The sequence below is a fragment of the Delphinapterus leucas genome, chromosome 5, assembly GCF_059928025.1.
Source record: "Delphinapterus leucas isolate spDelLeu-1000000601 "Yukka" chromosome 5, BTC_Dleu_Yukka2, whole genome shotgun sequence".
Taxonomy (NCBI): Eukaryota; Metazoa; Chordata; class Mammalia; order Artiodactyla; family Monodontidae; genus Delphinapterus; species Delphinapterus leucas.
Genome location: NC_143133.1, coordinates 131,332,653 through 131,359,061, shown reverse-complemented (window position 1 = coordinate 131,359,061; position 26,409 = coordinate 131,332,653).

Here is a 26,409-nt window from a genome sequence, read left to right as displayed (position 1 = left end):
TACACATCCAGCCACCAACAGTGATTATCTTTGTAAGGCAGGATTACAACAAATCTTTATTCTTTAGGTTAAATATATCTATAATATTTAAAATCTTTAATTTTAATAAAAGTGAAAAGAACTTTTAAATCATATTAATGATGATGTGATAAATCACAACTATTAAAATCAAGAATCAAGATTTGTGGGTGTTTTCCTCCAATATTTAAGTGATAAAGTCATGGCTTATTTAGCCTTTCTGAGCTCCACTTTGCTCCTTCAATTAAATGGAGTCAAGACAACATCTATATAAAAGGATTGTTAGGAAGAGAATATGAAATCATTGATCAGATAACTGCTTTTCGAAGGTCTAAGAGTTATAATAGGACACTGATTTTGAAACATTAGAATTTTTTTCTCTCTACATATAACTCAGTGATATTCCCTCTTTCAGAAAGAAGACATGTAACAACAGTCTTAATTCAATGGTTCTCAATCCTGGCTAAAATTTAGAACCACCAGGGAAGTTTTAAGAAAAAATACCTCCTTCCTGTGCCTGATTCCAGAATCTCTGAAGAATGGGGATGAGGGCATAGGACCTGACCATCAGTCTTCTTAAAGCTGTGACTCCATGTATATCGGAAGTTAAAGCTTAGGTCAAAGGGGACACTATTCTACCTTAAATTTCATATTAGATTTTTCTCCCTGAGACTCCAGGGGTAATATTCTTGAAATCCTGATTTTTTTTTTGAGTGAAAATATTTTCTGAATTCCCAAATCAGACTTTTATATATCTAGAAGAGATCTTGGACTTTGGTCATAACTTTACTACAACCTATAGTGTAGGGAGATAAGGGGAAGGACTTAAAGGAAATTTACAGTTCGCAGGGATAGGAATCACGCTCTGCTTACCACTACTTGTGCTGAAGGGCAGGACAGGGACAGAAGACCAGGAATGACATTCCAGTGTGTGTCCCTCCCCATTTATCCCCCAACAGTACAATTTGGGGAGACGTGTGAGGACAGAGCAGGGTACGTGGCAGGCTCACCAGGATAGGCTTGGGGGAAAACCTAGAGTGTGACGGCTCTTCCCTTCCCTGGAAAGACTTGTCTTTCAGATCAGCTTCTGGGTGGCCACGGGCGGTGCCTAGCCCGGCACCTGCTCTGGTGGTGGAGTGACTGGAGGTGGAGTGAGGGTGGGCCTGAGCAGCTCCCCTAGCTCCGCCTGGTGTGGGCCAAGCATCCGGAGGCCTTGTGCTTCTGCGAGTGTGTGAGATGGCCAGCCTCGGGGGTGGTAAGCGAGGGTCACCAGAGTGAAAGCTAACGTGACGTCACACCAGAAGGCACAGAAAAGACTACCCAGGCAAGAGGCCTGGCAAGGGTGGTGAAAACCCAGACTGGCTGGAGGGTCAGCGTCATGCTCGACTGTAATACAGAGCTGGTCACCAGGTCCACCAGCGAGGGGTTGGTGCTTTAGCAACAGGGCTGGTAAAAACCTGTAGGATAAAGGTCTAAATAGAAGCCCCTGCCCCAGTCTATTCCGAAAACTGAAGGGAAAAGAGGAGAAACTTTAAAAGTCTGAATGTGATTAAGCTCTGAATGGGTAGAGACTGAGGTCTGTTTTTGAAAAAAAATCCAACATCTCCCATATCAGAGGTAAAAGGGCTTAAAGGGAAGATAGGGAGACTGAAGTTACTTTCAGAGTCACATGTTTTTTTCCCTATCTTGTGCAAAAATTTACCACACTACACACTGAGGGCCATGTGGGATCCCTAAGAAACTGGGTCGCACACATCCACACCATTGGCTGATTACAAAACCTGGATGTTTTGATAGAAGAAAGTAATCTTGAAGCTGAGTCTATAATCCTGTGAATTAAAACTGGTGCCTAAAAGGGGAAGCAGGCCAGACATAAAGCGTAGAAAAGAGCAGGGTGGCAAGTTGTCTCAGTGCTCCTTTTGGGACACCAAGTCTTGGAAGGAAGCAAACATCTTTTCAAAAGGGGAAAATCTAATCTACCCTTGGCAATTCATACCATTCGGAGAGAGGCTTAGAGCAGGGCTAGATCTGCAGGTCAAAAAGAGAAGCTGCAGCCAGTGGTGCAGGACCTAGCCTGCCCTGAAAGGCCCTGGAAGGCCAGAGAGTGGAGCCACAGGGGTCTGCAGAGGCCAGACTGAGCCAGCCTGTATGTCCTATTGGAAACAGAGACGGGGCACTGACTGTCAGCAGGGAGGTCATGGCCAGGAATCTCGTTTAAAGTACCAGCTGTGTTACCCCCCAGTTCTCAAAGGCCACCACTCCCATTGACATAGATTAGATCCAAGGTAAGCCTCGGCAGCAGTCAAGACCAGGGACCGGGAGATGGTAAGTCTGATTCTGAGAGCAAGGATCGTCTCTTGGGGGATGCACAGGGACCATACTGTGAAGGAGTTGAGGACCCATCCTGGTACCCAGGCAATCTAGTAAGATGCAGGCATTCTGGGAGTGGATGGAGAAGCAGACTCAGACAGGTGTCTCTGGTCCCCTGTATCATACCCCCTCTGTCTACGTCCAATGGCTGCAGCCCTGGTGAACACTCCTTGTGAGAGTCAGCTGGTCTCATAGTGACAGTGACCCACCTCAAGTGAGTGCCACATTGTTTGTACTTCCAACTCCTAATTCCATGGGAACCCACTTGGCCTTACATAATCCTCAAGGCAAGGGAGTTCCTAAGTCCAGGGGTAGCCCTCAAAGACACAGGGGCCAGGAGCTTGTGGATAAATGACCCACCCTCCTATCCCTCAGGTAGAAAATTCTGAGAGACATTTTGGATGTTTCTCAGGAGTCCCATTAGAATCAGGCCCCCATAAGTGACTTCAAAATGCACCCTTAACTTGACTTTTTGCCTGTCCTTGTTTTCTGTGCCTTAATCCCTCATTTACGATTTCTGGGATGACCTCTGAAATATACCACCTGCACCAAAAGTCTATTGTCGCCACTACTGCTTTGAGGGGAGCCCAAACTGAGTCATAGCTGGTATCAGAAACAGTGCTGGAAAGCAGACCCACATAGAATTTAGGAGCTGGGTCACTCATGGCTCGACATAACAGGGAACCCTTTGCTGGTGGCAGGTAGGGCGGTGATCATGCCTAGCGAGCTGTAGCATCGCTATTCCTGGGCTGGCCGAGGTGCAGGTGGTGGAAAGCACGCAGTAGCTCTAGCATTTGTACAGGAAGCACCAATGGTAATTACAAGGACACGTAGTTGCCTGGCTCGGTTTCCTGCCTTGGCAGCTTCTATGAAAGAGAATGGTCAGTTCAGCTTGGTCAGAGGTGCTTTGTGTATATCCCAAGTGTAGAGATGGTACCGAGGCAGCCCTCAACCCAAAGGGGGCAGAAGCTGGAGGAGAAGTGCACCAGCCCTCAATAATTCAGGTGGTCAATTCTTGGCACTATTCTTTTTTGTTGGGAAGTCTTGTACACTAGTTTTATTTTGTTCTGGGAGATTTTAAAAGCAAACAATTCTCTGGATGCCTAAAAGTAATGCCTAGGTTTCTGTTTTTAGGTATTTAAGCTAGACATAGAAAACAAACTTATGGTTACCAAATGGGAAATGGGGGGAGGGATAAATTAAGAGTTTGGGGTCTTCCCTGGTGGCGCAGTGGTTGAGAGTCCGCCTGCCGATGCAGGGGACACGGGTTCGTGCCCTGGTCCGGGAAGATCCCACATGCTGCGGAGTGGCTGGGCCCATGAGCCATGACCGCTGAGCCTGCGCGTCCGGAGCCTGTGCTCCGCAACCGGAGAGGCCACAACAGTGAGAGGCCCACGTACCACAAAAAAAAAAAAAAAAAAAAAGAGTTTGGGATTAACAGACACACACTACTATATACAAAATAGATAACCAACAAGGACCTATTGTATAGCACCGGGAACTATACACAATATTTTTAAATAACCTATAAGGGAAAAGAATCTGAAAAAGAATATATATATGTACATATGAATATATATCTAAATCACTTTGCTGTACACCTGAAACTAACACAACATTGTAAATCAACTATACTTCAATTAAAAAAAAGAAGATCAGGCAGGAGTCAGGCAGATAGCAGTCTCCTGAAAAACCACAGCACTTGTCAGATGCATTTGTATAGGCAGTAGTGACAATGGTAATTATCGCAACACTAGTAGTAATCAGAAATAGTAAATAGTAAATATTGGTGATCATTTACTAAACCCTTATAACGTACTTTACTTATATATATCCAACATATACAACCTTGGAAACTAGGGATTATTATTATTATACCCATTTAACAGATGCAAAAACCAAGTCTGAAGAATTCGCAGGATTTGGCGACATGGTTTACGTTTCATAGGAGATCCTAGGGGTTCAAACCCATCACTCCACCAGTGACCTCTTTACAACCCTTCTATTGGCTTCTCCCCCTTTTCTGTCTCACTCCCCTTCTCCCTCACTCCTGCTGCCTAGGGAACACTTCCCATACAGGGTACCCATACAAGTCCTTGTCCCGGGTCCTGCTTGTGTGAGAACAACTCAGACCCTGGAGCTCTAGGGTGGGCTGTACCTCAGGTAAATGGTTTGGCTGTCGCCTTCGCACCCGCTGGCCTGGACCACTTCCCACACTCCTGCTGCTGCGTGTATTCTCCACTGCCCAAGCCCTCAGAGACTTGCAGGTCTGCTGCCCAATCTAAGTCTCTCTGCAAGAAGATCAAGTTCCAGATCCTGGCCCTTCCCTTTCCCTGGTGCAGTTAACTGTCCAGAGAGAAGAAAAATATTCTTCCATGAGCTTTGAGATGTATCTTCTTAAGGGAGATTCCCCAGTCATTTCCTTTGTCTTATCAAAAGGCTTCAATGGTTCTTGACTGTCTAATAAATTAAATACAAAGAGACCAGTTTTGGGGATTTTAGGGCCTTTGGGTTCTGCATCCCATCTACTTTTCTGGTATTAAACATCAGTCAGTCCTTTTCATTCCCAGATTCCAGCAAAACCAAGCTTATTTGTTATTATCAAATATGTCCTGTACTTTTATTCCTATGCTTTTCTCCATAGAGAAAAGAGCAAAAGCAAAGGCTTGGAATTTTCCCCAAGGCCCAGTTAATTTTCCCAGCTCTACGCCAGTCATTTCCTTTGAACTCCAAGAGCCCTTCTTCTCTTATGGTATCCACCTTGCTCTAACATTTATTTTATCAACCATGTTCCTGTCTAACCATTTCCAAACTGCCATAATGTTCTATGGTTCATCTTCTGTACCAGATTGAGAAAAGAGGCCACATCTTCCTCATTTTGGGGATCTTCACAGTGTCCTCTATGTAGCAGGTATCTAATGAAGAGTTGTGGGGTTGAACTGAACTTGGTAATAGTTGCATTGAGGTGAACTGAGCTTGGGAGTAGTTGGACAGAGTTGAATTGACCTTGGTAAATCCCGTCCTGACTGTGGTGGAGATACAGATGACAATCGCATTACAGTGAACCAAGAAGAAAGGGCTTCCACTCTCTGTAAAAGAGGCATTTCTGCTCTGTAACAAAGTAAATAAACTGAGCCCTAAGTTTTATATATTTCTTGAGATCCCTTCCATGGACTTCGGGGTTAAAAAGTATATCAAATGCAAGATGCATGCTTTGTTTTCTTTTAAAGGTAGAGATTTCTAGTTAGGAAATGACATAACTATGCTGTGTAGAGAAGAGAATGTCTTCCAACAATTTTTAAGCAGGCAGGGTCTGTTTAAAAAGAAGACATGGTAATTGAGGATAAAACTGAATTAAAATCTTTTAAATGCATGGCCCTATTCAGCATCAATGAATTGTTTTAATTAGCTGGTTGGTACATTAAGAGAACTTGGTAATTTGTTCATCCCTTTAATAGGTACAGAAAGAAGTGTATTTGGGGAGGGAAAAATAACAATTGGCTGGATGAACACAATAATATGTCCTTTGAAATGGACCATTCGTTGTAATGGGTGTTTATTTCAGATGACTACATTGTACAATGCGTTCAAATGGGAAAAACAAACAGGAGGCCAGCTGCACTAATTTTATCCAAGTTATTTATATCAGCAGTATAATTAAAGGCAGTAATTTCAAATTAGGTTTTCTGAGAATCCATTTATAGGCAATACAAGACAACTCGTCTCTACGGCATCCAGGCCATGATTGTGCTCTGGGGGCAATGTTAACTATTGCCAGTTGGCCTTGGCATTTTGAAAATTAATTATTGTTTCGAAAGATGCTAAAGCTGTTGCTTCCTGCTGCTCTGACCCCCTTAGAGCCACTCCGCTAGGAGAACCTGATGGATAAGTTATGGATGTGACAAAGAATGATCATGCATAACCATTTACAAATGGCTTCTCTTATTTAGTAATACATTAATAATACCCTGTCAAGAATGATTCTAGAACTTCCGACGGGAAGTGCTGTTGCAGAAGCTGCTTTTTAAAAAAGCCTCTGTTAATTTCAGCAGTAGTTCATGAGTAGCATGTTCAAGAGTTAAGAATTAGAGGAAATATTAAACTGGCTCTAGGGAGTACAAACTGAAAGACTCCTTTTGGTTGTGAAATGATATTTAATGACTATAAATAAATAAATTTAGAGAATATTTTCATGCAATCTCAGCACTAGGGGGAACGTTACAAAGGTGACCCAATTTAATCCCCACAGGACACTATTTATTCTCTTTATAACATTCTCAGTAGCTGATCACTCAGCCCCTGCTTGGCCAGTAACAAAATTTACTGTCTCCTGAGAAAGCGCCTTGCATTTCTCTAACTATATCATCTGACTGTATCATCCTAGTATCACACTGAAGTCAGTTTCTCTGCAGTTTCCAGCACTAATTCTAGTTTTACCTTCCAAAGCCAAGTAGAAATTGCTTACTCTCTGAGTCTCTCTTCTATATCAGGGCACTTTACTACTCACTGATCTTCATATATACCATATTCTTGCACACCATCCTTGGTCCTCTTATGCAAGTTTAGAGTGTACATGTGCAGTTTTATATGTAAGCTTGGAGTATACATTTGGAGCAGTGAGTAATTCATTTTATTGGAAACACGGGATGCTGGTGATACATCTTGTAAAGGAAGATTTTAGACAATGATGGGATTTCAATGTCGGGTTAAGTAGTGTTCTACATTATCTGATATGCAATCAGTGAAGGTTCTGATTAGGAGATAAAGATGATGACAACTCTTAAAAAATTAGCCTGTTGAAATTAAAAAAATTCTATTTACAACAGCACCTAAACCATAAAATATCTACAAAGTCATCAATGGAACAGAATAGAGAGTCCAAAAATAGACTCAGAAATACGATCAACTGACTTATGTCAAAGGTGCTAAGGCAATTCAATGAAGAAAGGAACATCTTTCAAACAAACGGTGCTGGAACAAATAGGCATCCACCATGTAAGAAATGAATCTCAGTCCTTACCTTACAACCGGTTATAAAATTACTTAAAGTGATTTGATAATTTAAAAAAATCTAAAACTATGCCACTCTGAGAAGAAATATATGAGAAAATCTTTGTGACCTAAAAGTAGGAAAAGATTTTCTAGATGAGACACAAAAAGCAACAAATCATAAAATAAATTTTTGGTAAATCAGACTTTATATAAACTAAAACTTTTGTTCTCAGAAAGGCATTATAATGAGAGATAAAATGCAAGGTGTATATTGGATAAAAATATGTAAAGAATTCTTAGACTCTTATAGTTCAAAAATAAACAGACACCCAATAGAGATGGGTTGAAGATTTGAGCAGCTACTTATAAAAAAAGAATATATGAGTTTCCAATAAACTTTTGAAAAGATTCTTCTAAATCATTAGTCATCAGTGAAATGCAAATTAAAGCCACAATGACATACCACTACATACACATTAGAAGGGCTACAATTAAAACTACTGACAATATCAAGGACTGGCAGGGATGCAAAGCAACAGGAAGTTTTGTACATTTCTGGAGGAAATGTAAAAAGGAAAATCATTTGGCAGTCTCATAAAAAGTTAAATATGACCTAGCCATTCTACTTCTATGTATTTACCCCAGAGAAATGAAATCCCATGTCCACTCACACCAAGACTTATATATGAATGTTTATAGCAGCTTATTCACAACAGGCCCAAACTGTAAACTATCCAGATCTCCATTAATAGGTGAATGGATAAACAAAATGTGATATATTCATGCCTTAGAATAGTACTCAGTAATAAAAAGGAACAAACTACTGATATACGCAATAACACTGATGAATCTCCAAATAACTATGCTCAGTGAAAGAAGTTAGTTACAAGACTATATACAGTACAGTCTCATTTATAAAATGTCAACTAATCTTTGTGACATAAGCAGACTAGTGGCTGCTAGTGACAGAGGTGGAAGGTGGGATGGATGGACTCCAGTGGAGTCTAGAGCCTCTCTGGGGGGTTGATAGAAATATTCTGTATTTTGGCAGGTTCTAAGGTCAAAACTCTGTGAATTGAACAATTTAAAGGGATGCAGTCTATTGTTCTATTTATTTGAGTTAGAACAATCTAAACTTAGTTTAATTAGGCAATATTGTGAAAAATGGATTATGGTGGGAAAAGACAGACTGGATTCCATAGAAGCAAGAATATTTCTATGTTCAAGGTCAGAGATTATTAATGTAGGCTATAGAATATGAGAAGGGGAATGCAGTTAAAAGCAGGATATGACAAAAGAAAGAGGGAAAAAAGAGAGAAATGAAGAAAAAGTTAAAAATAAGAAAGATGAGTAAAGTTGGAATGAAAAAGAAATTGGAAAGAAAAAAGCTGAGGTCAGAAAAGGAGCAGAGAAAAAGGAAAAATAGAACTTAAATAAAATAATAAAAAGGAGGGATAAAAGAAAAAACAAAAAGATATTTATATTTATATATACTACATGTTGTGGAGAGGAGTCTGGCTGTCTACGGTTTTGAAAACTTTATTCACTCTAGCCTTTATTCCACAGTTTTGCAGGAAATCAATTTTTTTTAACTTAGCTGTATTGCTTAGTTATTGTTCTAAACTGGATCTTCTGAGACATGAAGTATTTAAGTCATATCTTAAAAAGAATAAACAGATATGCATGAAGATTCAAATACATAATATAAAATCAACTGCAGGACTTTAAAAGATATGTAGCATGGCTGCTAATTAGTTTGGAGAGGGTTTAAGGAATGGTGTCAAAAAAGGTGAATAATTAAAAAACACTACCTTATGTCTCTTCATATATCTCTTGCTCAAAAATGAATTTAAGGTAATTTACACAAATTAGATAAATACAAACAAAACACAGATACCAAAAGTACAGTTTTAAATATAATTAGAAGTAAATGTAAAAAATTATTAGAAGAAAACATAGAGGGAAAGTTTCATGACATTGGTTTTGGTAATGACTTCTTGGATATGGCATGAAAAGCACAGGAAACAAAGGTAAAAATAGATAAATTGGACTATATCAAAATTAAAAATTCTGGGCACACAATCAACAGAGTGAAAAGGCAGCCTACTGAATGGGAGACAATATTTGCAAATCATATATCATATAAGGGGTTAATATACAGAATATATGACAAACTTCTACAACTCAACAGCCTCAAAAAACAAACAACCCATTTAAAAATGGGCAAAAGACTGATAAACACATGAAGATGCTCAACATAATTAATTATTGGGGAAATGTAAGTCAAAACCACAATGAGATACCACTTCACATCCATTACTTAGGTTGGTCACTATTGAAAAACCAGAAAATAACAAGTGTTGGCAAGGATGTGGAGAAACTGGAATGCTTGTACACTGTTGGTGTGAGTGTAAAATAGCACAGCCACTATGGAAAATCCTATGGCAGCTCCTAAAAAAATTAAAAATAGAATTACAAGTATGATCCAGCAAATTCACTTGTGGGTATGTACACAAAATAATTGAAAGCAGGGTCTTGAAGATATATACGCATGCCCACATTCATAGTAGCATTATCCAAAATAGCCATAATGTGGAAGCAACTCATGTGTCCATCAACAGATGAACAGATAAGCAAAATGTGGTCTATATATATATACAAGGAATAGTATTCAGCCTTAAAAAGGAAGGAAATTCGGATACATTTTACAACACAAATGAACCTTGAGAACATTATGATGAGTGAAATAAGCCAGCCACCAAAAGACACATATTGTATGATTCCACTTACATGAGCTACTTAAACGTAGTCAAATTCATAGAGACACAAAGCAGAATGTTACCAGGGGACTGTGGGGCAGGGGAGTATGAGGAGGTGATTAACGGGTACAGAGTTTGAGTTTTGCAAGAGGAAAAGAGCTCTGGATATTGGTTGCACAGCAATGAGAATGTCCTTAACACTACTGAACTGTCCACTTAAAATTGGTTGAGATAGCACATTTTATGTTAGGTGTATTTTAACTACAATTAAAAATTTTAGAAATGTAAAAGAGGAAATGAGAGCAGGAAAGATGAGATACATACCTTTGGGTACACTGGCCAGAGCAGTAACCCCAAGGTGGTTCTAGGTTTTCTCATCCCTGATACAAAGAATCACATAATTTGTACTTGCCACAGGACAAAAACAAACTGAATCATTAGAAGAAGCACAACTGCTGGGGCTGAGACCAAAAAGAACGCTCAAGTCCTGCGTGATCATTCAAGAGAACTAGCAATGAACATTTATGCCCAACAAAATTTTTATAATGAATACAGTGATGAATTTCAAACACACGTCCACGATTATTTTCCAGTGGCATAATGTCAGAGTAGACTGCAGTGTGACAGGAAGAGTTCTACTTTGACGCTATGCCATCGGGAAACAATAATGGACGTGTGTTTGAAATTCACTGCTGTGTTCGTTACAAACTATTCTTAGCTCCTTCCGCTACCCCCTCCCTTTTAAAATCTTCACTGCTTGTCGTTATCATGCTATTTGGATTGGCAGATGGTGCTACTTAAGGGAGCACAAGAGTGGAATAGATTACAAAGGAAAAGTCTGAAAAGGAAATAAATAAGATCTAATAAGGAGGTGGAGTAAGGACAGAGCGATAGGGAGCTGAGAACAGCTTTGAGAGTTTTGTGAATAGACAAAGATGAGCCGCTGCTTTAATGAATGAGGACTCGGGGAATGGAGATAGGGAAAGGATCTTTTGGAGTCTTTATTGTATATTCTTTGCCCTGATTCCAACTTTATACCCACCTCTGCCTCTAATCCATAGACCATTCGAAAAAACCCTTATGAAAGAGTTCATCAGCGCTGTCCGAATTGGAATTGCATTTCTTTTGAATGACATTTTGTGTCGACGCAGAACTTAAATTAGGTGCTAGAAGGCGTAGATTTCTTTAGTTTGTATCCAAGAAAAACAGCTCTACAAGAGAACAAGATATGAGATCTAAAGTCCTCTTTACTATCTGGTTTAATTCAGGAATCAAATTTAGAGCACCTGGAAGAAAAGCTAGAGATCAGAAAATACTTCACAAATATTATGTATCATAAAGGGTGTTGATGAAGAGCTGAAATGAGTTATATATTCCTGGGCATATGCTTCCACGAAGCTAATCTGTGTGGCCAGTTAAGTGTGGAGTCAATATATACAAGGTCAATATATATCTTCTTACATATATTGAGGATCCTATCAAAAATGTGTCTGAATAAATATCTGGCAAACAGTCACAAGCAAATTAGGCAAAGGTTTACACACAGGCAAGGCCAGGTGCTATCAGAAGAAACATCTGAGGTGCACTCAAGTGCACACACAAAAGGACAGATAAGATCTCACATGCCAACACCATGGGCCAGAACTATAGATAATTTTATCCTGGAAAAATTTTAAAGTGTTTCCAATCACATTTTACCATGTCCATACAAAAATATACAGCAAGCCACCTACGATATATTTAGCAGCCTGAGCTATATCACCTTCTATTATAACCACCAAGTTTGACATCTTGCCAACTTCATGCCTAAGTCACTGCATAAGTTAGATTTTTATACAGGATTATTGACATTTCAAATAAGCAAAGCACATTAATTGGGCCCATTGTCCGTTAAGGCCATTCTTTTTCATTAAAATCATATTATCTGTATCAAAGACAATGTTTACTTTTGTATTTCAAATGCCAAAGGGGTACAAATGGGCAATGAGATAAGAATGTAGAAAAAGACTGTACTATTAGTCTCAGTTTGCATACTTCCTTCATTTATAATTTGTGTTTTTACGGTTTTAACACAAAATCTCATCATCATGTCAACCTACAAGTGCATTCTCTTTGTTATCTCTAAAGTCATTAGTCATCTTTAGCTTCTGGCATATATGATACATTTGCTTAATGTTATGTCATTCTTGCATTTCTTACAGGTTAATTTCTAAGTAGTGTCTGCTATAAGAAGCTAAAGAATATTTCTCAACATCCAGGTTGTTATTTCATCAAATCTGTCACTTTTCAAGGATAAAATGATAGTTTAACTTTGATTGAGGGAGCATAGGGAAATCAAGTAATACTATTCGGGATAAGAAAGAGAAGAACTAAAGTTATTATGATTCTTGTAATTTAGTTGTTATGACTGGTAATCATATAAGAAAATGATGGCTGTTTGCAGGAAAAAAAAAAAAGAGGTTTCTAAGGGAAATGAATTCTTTCAATCTTCATAAATCTGGGTTTTACTGAAGGTCTTGGGATGTATTCCTTCAAGGGTCTACTCTATGTGATTATCACATATTAGACTAGGGGTAGGAAACTACAAGGAAGATATTAATTCCTGAACTTTTTCAGGAGTGAATAAGTATCTTTAAGCTTACTTCAATGGAAAGCAAATATATACATGCTAATGAGGGAGGCCTGGACATGCCCCAAATCTGCCTCTTTTGCATGTTCATTATTTTGAGGTAAAAGTTCTTGAGAAACAGCAGGTGCGAGAAAGAAGCTCTGACCTCCCCTTTACTTCCTGAAAGAAGGAGATGAAATTCCCACGTTACAGATGCAGTCCCAGTACCAGGAGGAAACAAACATTCTTACCACCAGAGACAGAGAGTTGAGGCCAAGAGAGATCACCTCAGCAAACAGACCTTGCTATAATTCTTATCTTCCTTGAGTCTCCCCATGTATTTTAGTTACTTTTCCACAATTGCATCTCTTTGTTCCGCCTGGTATATGAGCACTGAGGCCTGGCCGCTTCTTTGGGGCTTCATTTTCCTGTGAGAACTCCCATTACTCGTAAGATTTGATTCAATACAATTTGTATCTTTTCCTCTTGTTAATCTGTCCCAGCTGGAAACCCCAAGACAGCAGAAGAGAAAGGTCACCTCCCCTACAGTGGGGACAGGGCGTCCCTCCTCTTGGGTTTTTGTTGAGAAACATCAATCCAATGGATACATTTAGGAACCCCAAAATCCCCAAAGGCAATGCTCTTGGGTGGTCCCTCTCTCTCTCTCTGATTTCCATGTATTTTCTTCTTTTTTCTTGCTCTTCGGTTCTTCCTCTCCAGACTAATGCCGGAGATCTGTGGTACCAAAACCAAAGGTGTTTTTATCTATGTTGGAATTAGGTATTATCCAACTTTGCTACTTTCTTTGGCTGGCTTGGCATTGTGTACAGCAGCTCAGAAGCTGCTGAATGAAGGTCACCAACAGAGACACTGTATTGCTATTCTTAGGGGAGTCTCCCTGCCTCCAGGCCCACTCCCGCAAGGACAAGCCTGCCCGTTTTCCAGTGGTTGTGTTATCCAGGCTGATCTCCTGATGTGATCACAGATCAGATCACAAAGAGTTAGTAATTTGACTTCATATGTGGATCAGTTGCTCAACTTCTGCTGAGCTTAGGTGCACAGCTCCTCATTGTACGTGGCAGTGCAATGAATGCACTCATTTTGGCCTTTCTCTCAAGGGTAATTTTGAAGGCTGGCTTTCGGCTCCTGTTGTCCTCTGGGAAAGAAAACTAGACAAATTCCTTGCAGTGGCTTCTTTTGTTGCAGAGCTTCAGTAGTTGTGGCACGCGGGCTCAGTAGTTGTGGCACACAGGCTTAGTTGCTCCACGGCGTGTGGGATCTTCCAGGACCATGGATCGAACCCGTGTCCCCTGCATTGGCAGGTGGCTTCTTAACCACTGTGCCACCAGCGGAGTAGTCCCTGACCTTTTAATAGTCAAATTAAATTTACTGGAGTCCTGGGTCGCCTGGATTTATTTTTCCACTGAAGTGTATAGCTGACACTGTTTGCTTAAAAGTCACTTCAGTTCTGCGTGACCCATTCTCATTGGATTGATACATCATTACCTTGCATTCTGGTTGACTTGACTGCATGTCTGTCTTTGACTAAGGAGACAAATTTGCTACATCTCTTTGTAAAGTTATTTCCGTAGCTACCGTTACAATTGGATTGTTTCCTATGCTCTGAAACAAATGGATGGGTGATTAATGGAAGCTTACTGGATATACTATTTATCTGTCTGGTTTGCTCCTCCAGAACTGCAGATCTGCTAACCTTATTTTGTAGAGCTAGGGTATTATGTTTCTGTGGACTTGTCAAATAATCCTCCTAAAAACACCTCTATCTGTGGAGTGACAAAAGAATTATGTGACTACAATGTACGGAATTATTTAACACCACGATTAGGCAAGAAACTGAAAAGTCTAAGATTAAGAATAAGAAAAAAATATGCCTTTTAAAAATGTCTTTATTTATTTTTAATTACATGGTACTTTAGACAGTACCATAAAATGTGAAGAAATTAATCGACAAGTTCACACTTTCTCCTACTTCCTTGCTTGGCTTACATGTATCTAGCTTTTTCTTCCTGAATCCCTTATGATTTGTTTTTTAATCCTTGTAATTGTGTAACTTCCCCTAAATATATATGTGTGTGTGTGTGTATGTGTGTGTGTGTATTTGGCTTAGAACTACCATGTTTAATTTGTTTATGATTCTGTAGGTTGGTGACTTGGGCTGGGCTCATCTGGTTAGTTCTCTGTTGACTTTTGATGGGCTCATTCATGTATCTTTTATTTTTTTATTGAAGTAGAGTTGATTTACAATGTTGTGTTAGTTTCAGGTGTACAGCAAAGTAATTCAGTTATACTTTCCTGTGTCTCCAGCTTGCAGATGGCAGACTTTTCAACCTTTATAATATCTCAAGACAACTCCGCATAATAAATCACTTTCAGTTGGTTTTGTTTCCCTGGAGAACCTTGACTAGCACACAGTGGTGGATTCTGAATACTCAGCAGTGATTTCAATGATTTACATTTTTTTAGACATTCTTTCCTTTTTGGGGCAGATAGGTAAACAACTTTCTGTTTTTCAAAATTAGCTTTCAGTTTATATTTTGTTACCATTTTGTTATAACAGAAAGAAAGTGGTCAGAAGGAAAACATGTAGAAGAAAACCACATATATAAATATATATATATTTACATATATATATACATTTAAAATTTTTATTGAAGCATAGTTGATTTATCATGTTTCAGGTGTACAGAAAAGTGATTCAGTTTTATATAAATATATATATAATTTATCAGATTCTTTTTCCTTATAGGTTATTACAAGATATTGAATATAGTTCCCTGTGCTATACAGTAGGTCCTTGTTGTTTATCTATTTTATATGTATTGATAGTAGTGTGTATCTGTTAATCCCAAATTCCTAATTTATCCCTCCCCTACATATATTTTTTGTAAATACAGGATGCAGATGGGACTGGGAACAAGGAATGTGTGGAAACTATGATGTTAGTGCATGATGTTCCTCCTATGCTATCTTAAAGTTCAAATGTGCTTTATCTCTCTACAGATTATACAGTGATTTTATAAGTGATACTACCCTTGTTTCTTCAAAAAAAATTTTTTATTTATAAAATTTATAACTTTTAGGTAAAGCCAATAAAAATATTTCTATATTTTCTTTAGTACCATGTTTTCTTAATGTTTTAACCATTTTAGGTAAAATATTGTTTTCTCAGAAATGTCCTTCAAATGTATGTTCTCCACAAATACTGAAGCAAATTCAGGAGGCTGGTTGATAAGTTTTGATCTACAAGAAAGAGTATCACCTAATAAAGTTTTTCTATTAACATGAAATAAAACTTAGGATTTTCCCCTTTACATTAGGGACCCATTAAAAAATGAATCATGTAGTTAATAAAAATGTTTCCAAACTCCCTTTAAAGAAAAATTGTTTTTCTGAGTCAAAACGTGAAATTGAGACTCAGTAAATATTTATCTTCATATAGATCTTTGTTTCTAGGTATTAGGCTTGATTGTTAATTAGTGAGACCAATTTTAGATACGATATATTATCTACTGTGCAGAATATTGCCTAAGAATAATATATTATATATATATATTATTATTATATCATGAAACTTAGTGAGTCCATGATTTTAAGGCATATCTCCTGTGTCCAAACTTTTAGAGTCTGGTGCATGAAACTAGGCAAGTTAGTCATTTTTGCATCTCTTCTAGTTAATCACGAAGACTTCATTCACTTTGTCATTTTATAGTCTTTAGCAGGCGTCAGCAAACTGGCCCATTGGGCTAAATCCATCTTACTGCTTGTTTTTGTAAATACCGTTTTATTGGAACACAAACACACTCATTCATAGACATACAGTCTCTGGCTGCTTTCACACTACAAGGCCGAGTTAAGTAGTTGTGACATACTGTGTGGCTTGCAAAGATGAAAATATTTATTATCTGGCCCTTCATAGAAAAAGTTTCCCGAACCCTGGGCTATAGTAAAGGTAAAAAATAATGGGGAAGAGCCCAGCTGGCCACCTTCAATGTCAGATTTAAAAAAAAAAAAAAAGCTGGAGAGAAAAGAAAATATGTAACGTTGTGGGGAGAATAAAAATAATGGAGGAGCTAAAAATTATCATGGACAGAAAAGGGCAGAGACATAGAAAATAATAATGAGCATATATTAAAACTACAACCCTAGTACTAAACAGCAACTCAGAGGAGAATGGATGCGAGAGGGAGAAGAGGGAGAAGAATGTTTGGGCAAAGTAACAGAAAACATATGTTTGGGATGGAAAAAAAATTTCCTCTACCTTTCTAGCTGCTTCTAGCTGACCTGAGAATGAAGTTGACATGAGACAGATTAAGAGGAGAAAATCCAATTTAATTACGTAGGTACAGAGGCCCATAAGAATATGAGGCCCAAGGACAAGTCAGGCCATTGAGACTTAAATGCCCTCTGAGAGAAGAAGCGGGGCAGGGGTTTGAGACTTCAAAGGGGAGGAAGGCAATTCACATGGAGATGGGGAAGCATATGTTTGGTAAAGAAATGTTTGCTGGGCCAGGCAGATCACAGTGGTACACAGAGTGAACTCTGGTCTCTGAGCCCTGTTCCCCTGCCACATCTAGCCATGTTCTCTGCAGATACACCTGGTGATGGTGTTCTCTCTGGACCAGGCCCTCTATCCAAGTCTTTAGGCAGCTAACAGGCCAGTAAAAAAGAAAGACTTCCTCAGTCTTTTGTTTCTTAAAAATAATTAGTCTAAAATAATCCACAGGTGAGCACAGGGAAATTTATTCAATATGCTGTGATAAACCATAATGGAAAAGAATATAAAAAGTGTATATATGTGTATAACTGAATCACTTTGCTGTACAGCAGAAATTAACACAACAATGTAAATCAACTATACTTCAATAAAATAAACTTAAAAAAATAAAATAATCCACACGCCAACGAAATACACTTTGGGATGGCAAATTTGCTCCCCTACACAAGCAAATACAAGTAGAACAATTAAAACAATCTCTTTCTGTCCCTGCCTGTTACAGTCTGAAGTATTGCTACAGATACCATCGTTGGGGAAAAAACATGTAGTAACACAGGGAGTTCAATGCAGCTTTTTTTCCCAATGTGACAATATTTTGAGGCTTTCCTCAAATCATCATGGTTCTTGAAAGCAAACAGTGCTATTGATGTTGAATGCCTAGTACAAGATCCAAGCCACACGTGATGCATTTTTTAAAAATATGCTGAACTTAACTTCATTTTTGGTGAATTATGTACCTGGTTCAGCATATTTCTGAGAATGAGTTTTTCTTTGAGCACAATATGTTCCATTAGACTGGATATTCCATTAAGACGAACGAATTCTCTGAAATAGGCAACTGGAGCCCTCACATGACACAAAAAGAACATTTTCCTGGAGCATTTCTAGAATTTAACTACTTGAACCTTAATTTCCTTTCAACCCAAAGGAACACCTCATGCAACAATGGAAGAGAAAGTTATGGGCAGAGAGTTATAAACCAAAACAAATTGCCCCAAAGAAAAGGATATCGGGGAAAATAGATGGTGATAATCAATGCTTTTTGTTTCCAAATCTCTTAGTCAGAGAGACTGATCTGGTGAAATTTTGAACAGATGTTTTTAGGACTTAAATAGCGTCTGTAAAGTAAAAGCTGGGCCTTGCTGGTTTCCTAGTAGCTGAGGTTGCAGAGTCTCACCACACAAAGGTCTCAGAACTCCTCACCTCTTAGCCTGATGCCAGTTTTAAAGTGCATGATGTTAAAACAACCAACCAAACAAACCCCCAAACATAGCATTCTTCCTCAAACACAGCTAACTGAAATGCCCCTTATGATACACTGTGGAGTCTCTCCTTGTTTATACCTGGCTCTGTCACTGTGTCTGTGATACAATCGCTTAATGGCTACACTCTCCACCTCAGGAAGACAGAGAGAATATCTCTGTGAGGATAAAGGCAAAATGAGTAGCTGAATAAGTACAATTCACTTGAGATTATTAGAACAGAGAATGCAGTCCAATTCACCTTTATGAGAAGCTTTGCACAGGAAGGCGGCAACCAGGAGGCCTTTACTAAAGATGAGAAATGAACAGTTCTGGGTAGATCTTTGGGGTGCAAGACATGATTCGTGACAAGATATGGGTAGGGATTAAAATTCAGATGTTAGAGTGAAAAGAATGAGTAAGCATAGGAGATATAAAAGGCCGTGGCATAGGACTTCTATAAATATACTGGGTGTCATTTTGTGAGGTCACTGAGAAGCATGAAGTTGGGATAAAAAAAAGTTGTGCTGAAAACCCTGAGATAACTAAACATAATCAAGCATTTAAATCTTTTAAGAGTAGCTGTTAAAGTAAGAAACTAATAAAAAGAAAAGAATTAAAAAGGGAAAACAAAGCCATTTTCTAAGTTTAATGGTAGAAAAAGATAAATATTTATACAATGGAAAAGATTAAAGTATCTAGAAATTATGAGCCTCTGGCATGGCGTCGGAAGTCAGACAGACTTAGGTTTCATTTCTGGTCTCCAATTCACTAACCCTACACCTCCCAAGCCCCATGCAAGTGTCCGAATTTCCCCTGGTCTTGTTTCTTCATCTATAAAATAGCGATAATATTTCTGCATTGTATGTGCTCTAAAGCTTACATTAAATCCAGTGTAAAGTGTCTAGTACACCTGCTATGTTAGTTCCCTTCTTCCTTAAATATGTTGCCGGGAATTGAACTCCACAGAGTAACAACGCAACGCCAATTAAAATCTTTTCATTCACTTCCGCGTTTACTTAATCTGAAAACAGATATCAAGTTTATTACATGCCAGGCATTTAAACATATTAACTTGATCTTCGTAACAACCACATGAAATGGATACTTCTATGGTCCTATTTTACAAAAGAGACATGAAGCAAAGAGAGGTGACACAGTCCACCTAAAGCCACCCAGTATCAGAGCTGGGATTTGCACTCAGGAAGTCTAGTTCCAGAGTCAATAATCTAATCATCACCTTAAACTGCTTCAATACCTATTTTTCTAATAAATGGATAAATGAATGAATGGCTTGTTTCGACTGCCAATGGGAACCAGCCGGGACTGGTACCTTGGAGTTCCTCGTTATGTTATGAGTTTCTGTTTGTTAGTCTGTGTACTTATAAAATTTCCTCTCAGAGTACCCTACGCATTTGTTGAATTTTCTCAGGATGTTCACGCACAATTTGACCTGGATCTGAAGGTTTAACTGCTTCTGAAACTGACTTTCAACCAGTCCTAGAACTTTCACTCCCACCTTTGTGCCCACCTCCAAAGGCTGGCCTTTTGGGAATTCCTTGCTGGAAATGCAGTGGTTTCTTAGCTTTTCCCGCTGCAAACTTAGGTGTCAGCTTTCTTAACACTGCTTCTTCAATTCCCACAGCTCTATCTGTTTTTCAAATATCACAAGTTTTTAATGCTCTTTCCTATTTTTTAAACGGTTTTATGCTTTTAAAAGAGTTCGTTCGTTTTATTTCAGTGGCAGGCTAAAGAAAAGTAGAGGTAAGTAGTCGGGTTCTGCCATAGCATCTTCAACTGAAAGTTTAGGTCTTGTCTTTAACTCCTTTCTCTTTACACTATTTTCCACATCCAAGCTGTCATCAAGTTCTACTACCTTTTCCTCTTTACTATCTTAATCTGTCCACATTTCTCCATTCCCTCTTTTTTTTCCTCAATGACTTTATGTATTTATGGCCACACCGAGCAGCTTGCGGGATCTTAGTTCCCCAACCAGGGATCGAACCTGCAACCCCTGTAGAGTCCTAACTACTGGACCTCCAGGGAATTCCCCCCTCTTTTCTTCAAAACTTAGTTCAAGGCATTCTTTCTTTTTTTTTTTTTAATTGGGGTATAGTTGTTTTACAATGTTGTGTTAGTTCAAGGCATTATTTCTTGATCAAATGACATCAGCAGTCTCCTCTGGGAGCTTCTTCCAATGATACTCCACTTACCTGAAGAAATTCATGGCTTTTTACTTTGGCTAACTAGGCTTTATGATCTGGCCCCTGGTTATCTTTGCAGTCTCTTCCCTCCCTCTCTCCATCCTCTGCTTTACTCTTTCTGAATTATTTGTGATCTTGTGATTACTATCTAGGAAGCGTTCTCTGATTCTCTTGGGCTGTTTTAGATGCCGCTCAAGTTTCTCCCATAATAGTCTGCACTTACTCCTACCATAGTCCTTTTTCACACCAAACTGACACGGTCTCCCCGAATTTAAACACCTCTATGGCTTCCTGCTGTATTCAGAGTAACTTTCAAACTCTTTATGGTGGCTGAAGATGTCCCAGGTGACGTGTAACTTTGTGATGTCATCTCCTACAATGTTCCCTTTACTTGCGCTGGGCCAGCCATGCTCTCTTCCCCTCTGTTCCTTCAATACACTGAGGTCCTCCTGGAAGACTGAGTACATTTCCTCTCGCCTCTGGCTGTTACGACTCCCCTCCAACTCCTGGCAGAGTACGTTCATTCTACTTGGCACTCAGCTTCATCTCAAGGCCCTTAACTGCTGTATCCAAAATAGTCCACTGCTCCTCTTGTCAGCTCACACATAACTTTATCTGCTCTATGGCACCTACCACAAATTTCAGCCACGAGAGCAGGAATCCTGCCTGTGTCTTTCAACGTATTTTTTATTTCTTCTAAATATTTCAGAAGGATCTAGAAATGTTTTACTTTCCAGTTAAGGGAAAGGAACCAGATAACTTCATATGTGTACACACATTTCCAAGTGGTATTTTCTTTCTTTTTTAATTTTTATTTTTTTATGGAAGTATAGTTGATTTACAATATTATATTTGTTTCAGATGTATAAGATAGTGACTTAATATTTTTACAGATTATACTCCATTTAGAGTTCTTACAAAACAATGGCTATATTTCCCTGTGCCGTACAGTATATCCTTGTCGCTTATCTATTTTATATCTACTAGTTCGTACCTCTTAATTCCCTACCCCTGTCTTGCCCCTTCCCCATTCCCTCTCCCCAGTAGTAACCATTAGTTTTTTTTGTTGTTTTTTTTTTTTGCGGTACACGGGCTTCTCACTGTTGTGAACTCAGATACAGACCCATGTGGCCTTGGTCCTCCACCAGCACCATTTGCCAAGGGATCCTGCAGTGGTCACACCCACCTATGCCCCAGTAACAGACTCACTGACCTCAGTCCAAGCTGTGGGCTCCGAGGGGGCCCATGACCCAGCTCCTGCCCCTTCTGCCCCATCCTGGACAGGAAACACTCCTACCCACCCAAGGACCCGCAGGGAGCCATGCCCGTCCGGGCTCTAGGGGCACGCTCTCCTACCTTGTTTCTACTGCAGATCTAGAAACGGCCCTGTACCTTGGCACCAGCCCCTCTCAGCCACGGGCTGGGAACACTCCTGCCTGTACAGGGACCCTCCAAGAGATATGCCATCCACGGCCCTGGAGATAGGCATGCTGACCTTGGTCTGACTGCAGGTCTTGAGGTAGCCCTGCAGTACAGCTCTAGCCTCTCTTAGCCATTGTCTGGGGATGGTCCTGCCCACCCAGGGATCCAGAGGGGGACACATCCATCTGCGGTGAGCGAATCACTTTTTCAGTACATCCTTATGGATACCAGATTCTAGTCCTGTTCATTGTCTTTGAGGTTTGGTCACTGACCTGTAAACTAGACTGGAATTCTTCTAGTCTCCTTTGACGTCTGGCTATGACTCTACAAGCTTATGTTTCCAATTTTCTCCCACCCTTCTGACTTGAAATTACTCAGAACAAAAACTACCTTTTTGGGAAAAGAATCTAAAAAAAGAGTGGATATATGTGTATGTATAACTGAGTCACTGGGCTGTACACCTGAAACTAACAAACACAACATTGTAAATCAACTCTACTCCAATAAAAATTAAACAAATAATAAAAAAAAAAAAAAAAAAACTGCTCTTTTTCCCAAAGCCTTGAAAGCAGGAGCTGGGCAACTTGATATAAACTCCAGAGAAATCACCACGACAGTTCATGAATGCACAACCATTGTTCCTGCTGCTGCGTGAACCCCTCAGGAAGCTCACTGCAAGGCCCAATGACATCACCAGAGGCATCCAACCCGCAGAGGATGCTTTCAGCCCCACATCTTAAAATCTTCGCTACAGGCTGCCCTCCAGACTTAGAAACTTTTTTATAGTCTTCTCCAATCATTAAGTTGTTTTTCTTCCGTCTCCATAGAAATGCCTGTTATTAAATAACTGATTTCTAACACCTTATAGGCCTAACTTTGATAGGAGCCCAACTTCACCATCACCTCCTGAAATGAGACCCAACTGCTTCACTGAACTGACCTATTTTTAGGGACTAGGAGACAGGTTCAGTGAGATGTGCAGCAATCTACCAACTCAACTTCTGGACTGTGAAACTTCTTGGGGAAGTTTCAAAGGCGGGAAATGAAAGGTAGAAGAATATGGCATCCTTAAATACGCCACTTTGGCAAAAGGATTATTTTGAGCTGAAGGCAACTGAGTAGAAGTGGATATAAGAAAAAATTCTCTGCCTTCCCCCTATTTGACTAAAAGCAGGACATAAATCTGCAAAGCTGTCCCTCTTCCCCCCTCTTCCCTACCATGAAGGACAAAAGCTCATCCCCAGACACAACTTTCTACTTTTATCAAGGGAGAAGGCACCCACTTCAATCTATGTAACGGATCTTACTCTTTTTACTGTGCTTTTTCTGGTAATCTCCCCATAACTGGCCTCCTCCACAGCTTTTTTTTTTTTTTTTGTCTTTTGCTGAAGGTGGTATTTAAGTCAGAGTTCTAAGCCACTGCTTTGAGTTACTCATTTTTCCTTGGGATAGCCCATGTACACATGAGGTATACATGTTCATAAGCTTCTGTTTCTCTTGCTTAAAAAAAATAAAACCATGAAATGGGTGTGATAACCTAGGAATTGCATATAGAGATGAGAGGAAAGGATACAACTCTGGGGCACTCCGACATTGAGCTCAGAAAGATGAAGAGGAACCCCTGAAAGAGACTCAGAAATAGGGACCATTTGGGTGGGAGAAGAGCCTGCAGACAGGGGGCCTTGAAAGTCAAGTAAAAGGAGAAGGCAGTTTGAGAAGGCCAGAGAGGACCACTGTGCTAGATGTCCTGAGAAGCCTATTTGCAACATGGAAATCATTGTTGCCCTTGACAGCAAGAGTAGAAGGCCTGACTAGAACACATTTAAGAAAGAGCTGAGATATAGGAATGAAGTCAGCAGCTATAAAGAATTATTTTTTTTTAAAAAAAAAAAAGGATGGAAAAATGCAAGAGGAAAGAAAAATTAGAGGCAGATGAAGTTTGTGTCAAATGTTGAATTTCTGCCTTTGGACGATCAGAGATTGTAAAAGCTACTCAAGAACGCTTTGGAGTCTCTCACTTTTTAATTATAAAATGTTGTAGGCATACAAAACAGTATAGAGGCCATTATAATTGAACGCCTGTGTACCCCACAGCTTTCTTGTCTGATCTTAAATTGGGGCTTCCCAACATTTTTCATGTGTTGATTTACATATAAAATTACAATAATATTTGTAGAAAGCAGGGTATATAGAGGCAGCCCCTGGACAGACAGGGTTACCTGGCTCAGGACCATGGCAACCCAAGGATCTTCTTGACTGAGGGATCACTGTGTTAGGACAGTACCTGTAGCATCCTCCTTGAGAAATGGCAAGTTAGATAAAGTTGTTTATTGCGTTGTTGGTATCTTGTATACGTTGTAAAGTTTTGTTTTTTTGATTTAGCAAGTACCGAGAGGGATGTATTAAATTTTTAATGTAGATTTCTCTTTCAAATTATTGTACTTTTTATACTTTTAAGACTTACTGGTGCATACACGTTTAGAATTAATGTAACTTTCAGGCGAGTTGTTCCTTTTCTTATATGTTCCTCTTCAGCCTTAATAATTGTTCTTCTCATAAAGTCAATTTTGCCTGATATAAACACCAACTTTCTTTTGCCGTTTATTTTCCTGTTATCTATTTTTCTATCTGTTTACTTCCAATCATTGTGTCTATGACTTTAGACGTGCCTTTTATAAACCCCAAACAGCTGAATTTTGCTCTTTTGAGTCCATCTTACAGTTTCTATCATTAAACATCAAGTTTAACTCATTTATATTAATTTTGATTAGTTACATAGTAAATTCCTATTTATTTCTATTATCTTATGTACTTAATATTTACCATGCTTTTTTTTTCCCCTTTGCCCTTTTTCTTTTCTGCTTTGTAATTAAGTTTCCTCTAATCGGGCTTCCCTGGTGGCGCAGTGGTTAAGAATCCGCCTGCCAATGCAGGGGCACCAGTTTGAGCCCTGGTCCAGGAAGATCCCACATGTCACGGAGCAGCTAAGCCCGTGTGCCACAACTACTGAGCCCGCATGCTACAACTACTGAAGCCTGCACGCCCAGAGCCCGTGCTCCGCAACAAGAGAAGCCACCACGATGAGAAGTCCGCGCACCGCAACTAGAGATAGCCCGCACGCAACAGCAAAGACCCAATGCAGCCAAAGATAAATAAATTAAATAAATAGGGCTTCCCTGGTGGCGCAGTGGTGGAGAGTCCGCCTGCCGATGCAGGGGACACGGGTTCGTGCCCCGGTCTGGGAAGATCCCACATGCCACGGAGCGGCTGGACCCGTGAGCCACGGCTGCTGAGCCTGCGCGTCCGGAGCCTGTGCTCCGCAACGGGAGAGGCCACAACAGTGAGAGGCCCGCGTACCGGAAAAATAATAATAATAATAAATAAATAAATAAATAAATTTAAAAAATAAAATAAAGTACAATGGTACATCTTAACTATTTAAAAAAAAAAAGTTTCCTCTAATCATGTATCCCTTTCTTACCTCCTTCCCACCTCCATCTGCATGGGTTTGGAAGTTATACATTCTACTTTTATTTTTTAAGTTTACTCTTAAATTTTTAACATGCATTCTCTGATCTCTTGCTAAATGTTTATCACCCCCTTTCATCTTACCAGTTATGGTTCCTCATTTTTCGTTCCACCTTGTTGTTAAAAGCCCTTAAGTTAATCATTATTATTGTTATAGTTCTTTAGCTCTATGCATATTTCTTAATTTATTCAGTCATCATTTCCTCTTGTATCTCGTGACATTTTGTACCTATTTTCTTCTTGAATAAGTAAATTTTCTAGTTCTTTTGTGAAGATCTGTAGTAAATTCCATCAGAACTTATTATATCCTTTCTCTTCAAAAATAATTTAGCTGAGTATATAATTCTACATTGACAGGGTTTGTGGACTTTTTTTTTTTTTTAGCTTTTACATGATAGTATTTCATTTTCTTCTGGATTTTATTCATTTTGTTGGAAAAAAATATGGGATTAGCTTCCTTGGAGGTACCTGTCTTTGCTCTATTTTGCTCTTCCCTATTGACTATGGTGTTCTGTATTCACTGCTTTCTGCAGTCTGGATTTTTACGTGACATTGACCTTCTTAAATCTAAGGATTCATGACTCTCATAAATTCCGTAAAATTATTCTTCCCCACTTCTTCTCACTATTATTATGGAATTCCAAGTGTTGTAATTTTTCACTCTGATTCTTCCTCTACAGATAAACCACTTTCAGCTCATTGAGACGTTTCTTTTGGAATTTACCTTTGTATTGCTAAACATATATTATCA